The following is an 11,216-nucleotide window of genomic DNA, read 5'->3' on the forward strand; positions in this document are numbered from 1 at the left end:
GATTATCCACCATGACCAGGTGGGATTCATCCCTGGGCTACTGGGATAGTTCAACATTCGCAAATCAATCAATGTGATAGAACAAATTAATAAGAGAAGACAGAAGAACCACATGGTGCTCTAAATTGATGCAGAAAAAGCATTTGACAAAATCCAGCCTCCATTCCTGATTAAAATGCTTCAAAGTATAGGGATAGAGGGAACATTCCTGAACCTCATCAAAACTATCTATGAAAGACCCACAGCAAATATCATCCTCAATGGGAAAAAGCTTGCATCCTTCCCGGTGAGATCAGGAACACGACCAGGATGCCCACTTTCACCACTCTTGTTCAACATAGTATTAGAAGTCCTAGCCACAGCAACCAGACAACAAAGAGAAATAAAAGGTATCCAAATTGGTAATGAAGAAGTCAAAATCTCTCTCTTTGCAGATGACATGATTTTTTATATGGAAAACCTAAAAGACTCCACCCCCAAACTACTAGAACTCATACAACAATTCAGCAACGTGGCAGGATACAAAGTCAGTGTACAGAAATCAGTGGCTTTCTTATACACTAACAATGAAAATACAGAAAGGGAAATTAGAGAATCAATTCCATTTACTATAGCACCAAAAACCGTAAGATACCTGGGAATAAACCTAACCAAAGCGGTAAAGGATCTGTACTCGAGGAACTACAGAACACTCATGAAAGAAATTGAAGAAGACACAAAAAGATGGAAGACCATTTCATGCTCTTGGATCGGAAGAATGAACATTTTTAAAATGTCTATACTGCCTAGAGCAATCTATACTTTTAATGCTGTTCCAATCAAAATTCCACTGGTATTCTTCAAAGTGCTGGAGCAAATAATCCTAAAATTTTCATGAAATCAGAAGAGACCCCGAATCGCTAAGTAAATGTTGAAAAACAAAAACAAAACTGGGGGCATCACGTTACCTGATTACAAGCTTTACTACAAAGCTGTGATCACCAAGACAGCATGGTACTGGCATAAAAACAGACACATAGACCAGTGAAACAGAGTAGAGGGTCCAGATATGGACCCTCAACTCTTTGGTCAAATAATCTTCGACAAAACAGGAAAAAATATACAGTGGAAAAAAGACAGTCTCTTCAATTAATGGTGCTGGGAAAACTGGGCAGCTATATGTAGAAGAATGAAACTCGACCATTCTCTTACACCGTACACAAAGATAAACTCAAAATGGATAAAAGACCTCAATGTGAGACAGAAACTCATCAGAATCCTAGAGGAGATAGTAATGTCTTCAATATCAACCACAGCAACTTCTTTCAAGATATGTCTCCAAAGGCAAAGGAAACAAAAGTGAAGATGAACTTTTGGGACTTCATTAAAATCAAAAGCTTCTGCACAGCAAAGGAAACAGTCAACAAAACAAAGAGGCAACCCACGGAATGGGAGAAGATATTTGCAAATGACAGTACAGACAAAAGGTTGATATTCAGGATCTATAATGATCTCCTCAAACTCAGCACACACAAAACAGACAATCATACCAAAAAATGGGCAGAAGATATGTACAGACACTTCTCCAATGAAGACATACAAATGGCTATCAGACACATGAAAAAATGTTCATCATCACTAGCCATCAGGGAGATTCAAATTAAAACCACATTGAGATATCACCTTACATCAGTTAGAATGGCCAAAATTAGCAAGACAGGAAACAACATGTGTTGGAGGGGATGTGGAGAAAGGGGAACCCTCTTCCACTGGTGGTGGGAATGCAAGTTGGTGCAGCCTCTTTGGAGAACAGTGTGGAGATTCCTCAAGTAATTAAAAATAGAACTTCCCTATGACCCTGCCATTGCACTCCTGGGTATTTACCCCAAAGATACAGATGTAGTGAAAAGAAGGGCCATCTGTACCCCAGTGTTTATAGCAGCAATGGCCACGGTCACCAAACTGTGGAAAGATCCAAGATGCCCTTCAACAGATGAATGGATAAGGAAGATGTGGTCCATATACACTATGGAGTATTATGCCTCCATCAGAAAGGACGAATACCCAACTTTTGTAGCAACATGGACAGGACTGGAAGAGATTATGCTGAGTGAAATAAGTCAAGCAGAGAGAGTCAATTATCATATGGCTTCACTTATTTGTGGAGCATAAGAAATAGCATGATGGACATGGGGATTTAGAGAGGAGATGGGTGTTGGGGTAAATTGGAAGGGGAGGTGAATCATGTGAGACTATGGACTCTGAAAAACAATCTGAGGGTTTTGAAGGGGCCGGGGGTGGGAGGTCCGGGTACCAGGTGGTGGGTATAATAGAGGTCACGCATTGCATGGAGCACTGGGTGTGGTGCAAAAATAATGAATACTTATGCTGAAAATAAAAATTAAATTTAAAAAAAAGAAAATATTTTCTCTCTTTCCTGAAGCTCCTTGTTAGTTTTGTTGATTTTTACCTTCTCTCTGCAGAAGTTTTTTACCTTGAGGAAGTCTGATCGTTCATTTTTACTTTTGTTTTCCTTGTATCCAGTAATCTACATAATAGAAATTGCTATGTCCAAAGTCAAAGAGGGTGCTGCTTATGTTCTCCTCTAGGATTTTGATGGATTCCTGTCTCACATTTGCATCTTCCATTGATTTTAAATTAATTTTGTGTAAGGTGTAAGACTGTGGTCCAGTTTCATTTTTCTGCTTGTCTTTGTCCTATTTTCCAACAACATTCATAGAACAGACTGTCTTTTTCCATTAAATACTCTTTCCCACTTTGCAAAACTAATTGACCATAGAGTAGAGGGTCCATTTATGGGTTCTCTACTCTATTCCATTGATATATGGGTCTGTTTTTGTGCCAGTACCATACTGTCTGTGCGATTATAGTTTTGTAATAGAACTTGAAATTTGTAATTGTGATGCCTCCAGTTTTATTTTTATTTTTCAGGACTGTTTTGGCCACTTGGGTCTCCTGTGGTTCCATACAAATTTTAGAATGTTGTTTTTTTTCCTAGTTCTGTGAAAAGTGCTGGTGATGTTGTGATAGGGATTGCATTAATTGTGTAGATTTCCTTGAGTAGTATAGACATTTTATTATTTATTTATTTATATATTTTTGGAAGAAGATTTTTTTTTTCATTTATTTATTTTCAGCATATCAGTAGCATTATTTTTTCACCACACCCAGTGCTCCATGCAATCCGTGCCCTCTATAATACCCACCATCTGGTACCCCGACCTCCCACCCCCCGCCACTTCAAACCCCTCAGATTGTTTTTCAGAAATTTTAAAAATGGTTGTGCTTCTAATCAATAAGCATGAAATGCTTTTCCATTTCTTTCTATCCTCTTCAATTTCATTCATATTTATTCTAAGTTTCAGAGTACAGATATTTTACCTCTCTGGTTGTGTTTATTTCTAGGTATCTTATAGTTTGGGATGCAGTTGCAAATGGATTCCATTTCTTTATTCCTTTTTCTGCTGCTTCTTTATTGGTATATAGGAATGCAACAGATTTCCATATATTGACTTTATATCCTGCCACTTTGCTGAATTCTTGTATTAGTTCTAGCAATTTTTTCAGTGGAGTTTTTTGAGTTTTCAACATAGAGTATCATACCTTCAGCAAAGAGTGAAAGTTTGACTTCTTCCTTGCTGATTTGGATACCTTTTATTTCTTTTTGTTACCTGATTGCTGAGGCTAAGAATTCTATTACTATGTTATATAGTAATGGTAAGAGTAGACATCTTCATCTTGATCCTGATCATACGGGATAAACTCTCAATTTTTCTCCAGAAAAACGGAGAGGTTTTCCCCATTGAGGATGACATTACAGTAGGCCTTTCATATATGGCATTTATGATGTTGGGGTATGTCTCATCTCTCCTGACTTTATTGAGATTTTTTATCAAGAATGAATGCTATATTTTGTCAAATACCTTTATGATATATCATGTTGATTGATTTGTAAATATCAAAGCACCCCTGCAGCCCAGAAATAAATCCCACTTTATTATGGTGAATCATTCTTTTAATGTACTGTTAGACTTGATTTGCCAGTATCTTATTTAGAATTGTTGCATCCATTTTCATCAGGGATCTTGGCCTGTAAGCCTTCTTTTGAGTGAGGTCTTTATCTGGTTTTGGAATCAAGATAATGGCGGCCTTGTAGAAGGAGTTTGGAATTTTCCTTTCCATTTCTACTTTTTGGAACATTTTGAGAAAAATAGGTATTAACTCTTCTTTAAATAGCTGGTAGAATCCCTCTAGGAAACCATTTGGCTCTGGATTTGTTGAGAGATTTTTTTGATTACTGATTCAGTATCTTCATTGGTTATGGTTCAGCTCAGTTTTTCTATTTCTTCCCATTTAAGTATTGATGATGGTGTGTTTCTAGTTATTTGTCCTTTTCTTCCAGATTGTTGGAAGATAATTATTCATAATATTCTTTTTCAACTGTTTGTATTTCTGTGGTGTTGATTGTGATCTTTCCTCTTTCTTTCATGATTTTATTAATTTGATTCCTTTCTCTCTCTCTTTTTTGATAAATCTGGCTAGGAGATTATCAATTTTATTAATTCTTTCAAAGAACCAGCTCTTAATTTCACTTATCTGTCATACTATTTATATTTGTTTGTTTGTTTTTATATTACCTATTTCTGCTCTACTTCTTATTTCCCTTCTTCTGCTGGCTTCAGGCTTTATTGGCTGTTCCTTTTCTCGGTCATTTAGGTATAAGGTTAGGTTGTGTATTTGAGACTTTTCTTGGTTCTGGAGGTAGGCCTGTATTGCAATATAATTTCCTCTTAGGGCTGTATCCTTTGGTGAATCTCAAAAGTTTTAGACTGTCATGTTTTCATTTTCATTGTTTCCAAGTTTTTAATTTTTTCTTTAATTTTTCTTTAATTTTTTCTTTAATTTTTCTTTAATTTTTTCTTTAATTTTTCTTTAATTTTTTCTTTAATTTCCTGGTTAACCCATTCCTTCTTTGTAGGATGTTCTTTAAACTCCATATATTTCTGGTCTCTCCAAATCTTTTCCTTGTACTTGAATTTAGGTTGCATATATTGTGGTCTGAAAATATGCATGGTATAATATCCATCTTTTTTGTACTTACTGTGGACTGATTTGTGACCCAGTATGTGATCTATTCTGGAGAACGTTCTGTGTGCACTAGGATAGAATGTGTATTCTGCTGCTTTAGGAAGAACTGTTCTGAATATATCTGTCAAACTTATCCAGTCTAGTGTGTCATTCAAAGCCATTATTTCCTTGTTGATTTTCTGCTTAGATGATCTATCCATTGCTATTGGTGGAGTGTTAAGTCTCCTAAAATTATTGTATTATTATCAATGAGTTTCTTTATGTTTGTTATTAATTGATATGTGTATGTGTGTGTGCATATATATATATTACTCCCAAGTTGGGGGCATAAGTATTTACAATTGTTAGATCTTCTTGGTGGATAGGCCCCTTAATCATGATATAATGCTCTTCTTCATGTCTTAATACTGTCTTCATTTTAAAATGTAGTTTGTCTGATATAAGTAGGCTTTTTCTACAACCATTCACCCGACAGATGATGCTTCATCCAGTCACTTTCAATCTTCAGATGTCTTTAGGTCCAAAATGAGTCTCTTGTAGGCATATAAATGGGTCTTCTTGTTTTTTGTTTTGTTTTGTTTTGTTTTGTTGTTTTCCATTCTGATACCCAATATCTTTTGGTTGGAGCATTTTGTCCATTCATATTCAGAGTTATTACTGAAAAGTATAAATTTAGTGCCCTTGTGTTACCTGTAGAGTTGGTGTTTCTGGTAATGTTTTCTGGTCCTTTCCAACCTCTGTTGCACTGGCGTCTTTTTCCCCCACTCAAAGAGTCCCCCTTACTATTTCTTGCAGAGCTGGTTTAGACGGCATGAACTCTTTTAGTTTCTGTTTGTCTGAGAAACTCTTAATCTCTCCTTCTATTCTGAAAGAGAGCCTTGCTGTATAAAGTATTCTTGGTTGCATATTTTTTCCCATTTACCATGTTGAATATATCCTGCCATTCGCTTGTGGCTTGTCATGTTTCTGTAGACCTATCTGCTGTGAAACTGGTTTGTCTTCCCAGTAGACAGCATAGGATTTTTATTTGCCTCTTGCTGCTTTCAGGATTCTTTCCTTGTCTGTGTATTTGTAGTTTAAGGATCTTTTTTTGCCTCTTGCTGCTTTCAGGATTCTTTCCTTGTCTGTGTATTTTGTGACTTTGTCTATGATATGCCTTGGCAATGGCCAGCTTTTGTTAAATTAATGGGATTTCTCTGTGTTTCTTGGATTTTGAACATGGAGGTCCATCTCTCCTTAAAGGTAACCAAAGAACTGCAAGCCAAAGGAGGAGGGAAAGCTAAAGGGATCCATGCATGCTAGGAAGCAAACATCTTCCACCAGTAAGGAGAGGGGTGGCTTTTCATGAAGTGACAGGCGAACAGCTGCTAGAAAGCCCACATCTTGATAGAGAGTCTATTTCTACTTATTCATGTGGCTCTAGTCTGGTGTCTTTAGGTCACTTGCTTGAAGATTTCAAGTTATCAGAATGTCACCCAGCCCTCCACAGGGATGGGTCCCTGTGAAGGTCTGAAGAGTTCAACACAGCTGGGAGTAGCTGTCCCCAGTACCCCTTGGGATATGTTAACTCCATGGGGTGGGGCACATGGGGGACAACCACCCTGGACTAGTCCTAGAGGAAGATGCACCAAGGCTGTGCCTCCCCCTTCCTGCAAAGCTATCCAGGCTTCACACAGCTTTGCTTCTCTGGCCACCTTGAGAAGCTGCCTATTGGGCCTCTGACCTACCCTGGCCCCATGTTCTTAGGTGGCCTCACCTCTGGATTTGGCTCAAATGCCAGCTTCCTGCCCTCCTTCCCTGCTTCCAGGCTCTGACTGTCCTGGGGGGGTGACACCCAAAGAAAAGTCACCAGGGTAGCCTGGATTTCAAAAGCCTTCACCAAGAATGCCTTGTTCTAGGCAAGCTTTCTGCAGACAGGCTGAGGGGAGGATGCCAGGAGACAGGATGCCAGGCCCAGAGAATTTATCAGCTTATCCCAGAAGGTCAGGAACTCTAGCCCCTGGGCCAGGTTTTCAGCAAAATGTTCCTGGGACAGAATGTTGCATGTAGTTAGGCTGTGGCAACACTGGGCTGCACCTGGCCTTTCCCTCATGCCACCCAGAGACAAAGCTTTCTGGAGTGCAGGACAGTATCTATAGGTCTCAAGGTATCCACTGAGTTCAGGTGTGGCTCCAGTCCTCCAAACGTGCTAAGCCTTTATCACCTTCCTGACCCTGGACCATCTCTAGTCTCCAAGCTTGTATCCTCATCTAATTTCTACCCCTCCAGGCCCCTCCTGTCACCTCTCTCATAGATCTAGAACAAGGGTCAACAAGCTAAATCAAGCTCACCACTTGTTTTATATATATTTTTTAGAATTTTATATTTTTTAGAATTTTATATATATTTTATAAATAATTTTTTACTGAAACAGGTCATAATCACTCATTTGTGTATCATTTATGGCTGCCTTTGGGCTACAACAGCATAATTAAACATGGCACTATTAGTTTGAAATGCTCTCAGGAGCCTCCTGGTATAATCTGAAACTGATTCCTGTACTCAGAGGGCAGGGAGAGACCAAAGAAAGAGACAGGCTACTCCAAGATGATAGATGGCAGGTTTTTCCTTACTTGTTTGTTTGTTTTAAGACTTCTATTAATGGATGCTTGCTGTTTGTTGACATTTTTATTTTTAAAAATCAAGTTGTGAATATTTATTACAAATTAAAAATGAGTTTCTTAAAAATCTCAACTTGACCAGACATGAGACAACTAAAAACCTTTAAATGTGTACTGAGAAAAACCAAGCTTTAAAACCAACCAACAAACAAACAAACACATTTGTCATTACCAAAAAGAGACCTCTTTAGGTAAAAATAATAAAAATCCTATGATGCACAGATAATGCAGACAGTTCTGTTTATCTTGTCAATGGACAAAAAAGCAAGCACTTAAGGTGTTCAGCTTCAATCTTTTGTTTATTTCTTATTGCTGGAATTTCATCTTTATTTCTTTGTGTTGGATGACTAAACCAGATGATGGCAGAGATGGTAAGCCAGCATTTACTCAGCCCCACCCTGCTCAGCCTCAAGAATGGATGAATTCTCAGCTAGTGGATCGGTTGCTTTTGTCTCTTTTCCATCTTATGGTTTAGGGGTTTCTGGGCATCTGCCTCAGTAATTGAAGTTGCAGTTGTACTGACCTCATCTTGATTTTCTTGGGTCTCATCTTCATTTTTCCTTATCTTCCTCACTGCCGTTCTCTCTACACTGTCTTTGGTGAGGAGTACCCCTGTGGGATTGTGGCCTATAACCCTAATACATATTCTGTCTCAGTGATCTACCTTGTTCTGCACCCTGGTTGTCAGCACCTTCCATCACTTCTCCCTGCTCAGGAGTATTGTAATATTGTGGTTGATGCCCATAGGGTCTCTGCATATTGTAAGGTGGGAACCATCACCTGCAGTAGGGCTAGCGCTTTTGGGCCTGGCTTTCAAGAGCACTTTCCAACCCCACTCTTGTGATAATTATGCTGGGAATTGCATGGAGGACCCCTGAGATGTGGATAGTGTCTATAATGGTTAAGGTCCACTGCATACTTACTGTCTTGCACTGGAACTTTACCAGAGCCTGTCACATTGCTGCCTCTGCACCCTTTTATCTTTCAAGGACATTAAACTCCACAGTCTCTCCATCTCCTGCACTGCAAAGGTACTTCCTGGGGTTACTCTTCTTTTTGGCAGTATGGTGTACAAATACATCTTCCTTGGTGTCATTTCTATTGATGAAACCATATCCATTTCTTATATTGAACCATTTTACTGTCTCAAAACCTTCGTTGCAAAGACCTTCTTGTCCCAGCCTCAAGGTGCCAAAAATGTGGGGCCACCCAGGCCACTGCTCTCCATGGAGCTGCTGGTGGTGTCGGCAGCACTGAGGGTGGAGTGGTGGGTGGCTGCTGGATCTCAGCCTTGCTGCTCATGGTTGCAGTGATAGTGACTCAGACAAGCTGTGGCAACTGCAGCTCCTCTCAGTGTGTGATGGTTAGCTAGGCCCATGGCAACTGTGAGGTTACTTAGAGCTCTCTGAGGTCCACTCTCCACTCCCACTACCAATAAAACTTGGTAGGGAGCAGTTTTAATAAGCAAAGGGAAGTTACTTACAAGTTTTTTCTTGGATGGAAGCAAAATTAATGGATTCCTGCCTCTACTCACCAAATCTTAAAAGTTAACAAAGTGATTTACCTGGATTCAGACCAGTATACCATATAGGTGTTCTCAATAGCACATCATTACCTTAAGCCTGTGTTCTTGGAGCAGCCTCTGGGAGCAGGAACAGCAAATACAACCCATGTTCCAAGGACAAAGGAGAGTAAGAAGTCTCTGAGAGTCCTGGTCTAGATCTCAAGTCAATCAGAAATCATGTCCATCCCATGACATTCCACAACAGGCACTACCTGTGACAGAGATAATGTAGCCCAAAAATCCTAAAGTGTACTCTCTTGCCCTTTACAGAAGTTTGTCAACCCCCAATTTCACCACACAGATTCTCCCTCAACCACTCCCAGCATCTCCCAATGAACATAAGGTTAGTGGCTCAGAATTAGGCCTTCTGAATTCTGACCATTTCTCTACCACTCTCTGCAGAAATTTTCCCTTCTTATCCTGCACTTGAGATTGTCTAGGTCTGCACTTTGCAGGAACAATTTATTTAATGTTACACATTGGTTGTATGGTCTACAAACACATGTGTGACCAGGTTATGAATGTGCATGGTTCTTTCTATACAGTGCTGAAGATATCCTTGAATAAGTCAGCATCTTTATTCAGCTCCTCATCTAATCCACACATAATAAGAAAATGGAAGGATTCCCTTGGAAATTATTGTCTGGGGGAGAAATCAATTATTTACAACTCCTATTTGGTTAAGTAATCATTCTTAATGCCTAGAGAGGTTTCCTCACAGGGCTCATACTAATGCAATAACATAAAATATCATGTCCACAGCACCTGCTTTGACATATGGAGGGGAAGTGCCCATTATACAGACCTCGTCCAAGTCTGAGCTTGAAAAACAATTGTATCCCACCTTCTTGCTCTTCCCTGACACAAGAAAGGACATGCCCCCTGCCCCATGGTAGATGCCCCACAGTCATGACCTAGAAGAAGAAGACATTGGAAGCAATGCTGAACAGAGTCAAACAGCAACAACCACCGTCAACACCAACATATAACATACGCAAAGTAAGTATGGTTGCAAGGCACTGAGACTGTGGGTTTGTTTGTTATTCAGTGAAGCTGACTAATAGAGATAGAATTATCTGGATTTTCCAGGGTCCTTCTTACCTAAAACAACTTTAATCTTTTGATGACCTCAACTTTTATGCTAACATCTCCAAAATGTATTCCTGACCTCCAAAACTATTGTCTGCCTACCAGTTGTCTTCCTAGCAAGTTTTAGAGGCATCCTGATCACAATAATCCAAAAACAAACACATCCTCTTTCCTAAGATACTGTTTTCTTTACCTAGTATTCCTGTGGCAGCTTGAATCGCATCTATTTAAGCTGGAACCACATTTCCCAGATCACTGACCCCGTGTAGTTCCAGGGTAGCATAATTACAGAAGTAATTACATTTGTGGAAGATTTAAAAGGTATAGCTAACGCAGCAGCCATTGTGCATTATGTGCTCCAAAGGTTGATGGTACAAGGCCAGCTTCTCTTCCAAGTTTCTAGTACAAGTCAAATACTGGGGCCCTGAGAACTCAACCAGGAACATGCAGCAGGTATGGGGTCAAAGTAGGGAGGCAATCCTGTTTGTGTAGGCAGAACTGTAGGCACAGGAACAATGCTTATGAGGCACACTGAGTCAGACATGGGCATGCCTGCTTCAAGGGGCAGAAGAAGGTGAGGCCTGTGATCAAGGTCATTCCAGAGCAAAAGGTGAGCACAGAGAACTTAATGGTAAAACTGAGGAAAAGTACTCTCAGAACACAAAACAGGTCAGATGGTGAGCCACACAGACTGCAGAGCTGGGGGTAGTGTGTTGTGCTGGGTGGTGACAGGCTGAGTCTCAGGTGGGCTTTCCTCAAGGACACTGGATGATCTTGTCCCAATACATCACCTCCCTGGTTCTTTTGATTTCCAC

General features: G+C 39.7%; 1 pseudogene; it reads right to left on the minus strand.

The window, feature by feature from the left end:
• Positions 1–8,131: 8,131 nt before the first annotated feature.
• On the minus strand, positions 8,132–9,156 carry LOC101675838 (annotated as a pseudogene).
• Positions 9,157–11,216: the final 2,060 nt, after the last annotated feature.

Source organism: Mustela putorius, unplaced genomic scaffold, assembly GCF_011764305.1.
Source record: "Mustela putorius furo isolate JIRA1106 unplaced genomic scaffold, ASM1176430v1.1 tig00003867_pilon_pilon_pilon, whole genome shotgun sequence".
NCBI classification, from domain to species: Eukaryota; Metazoa; Chordata; class Mammalia; order Carnivora; family Mustelidae; genus Mustela; species Mustela putorius.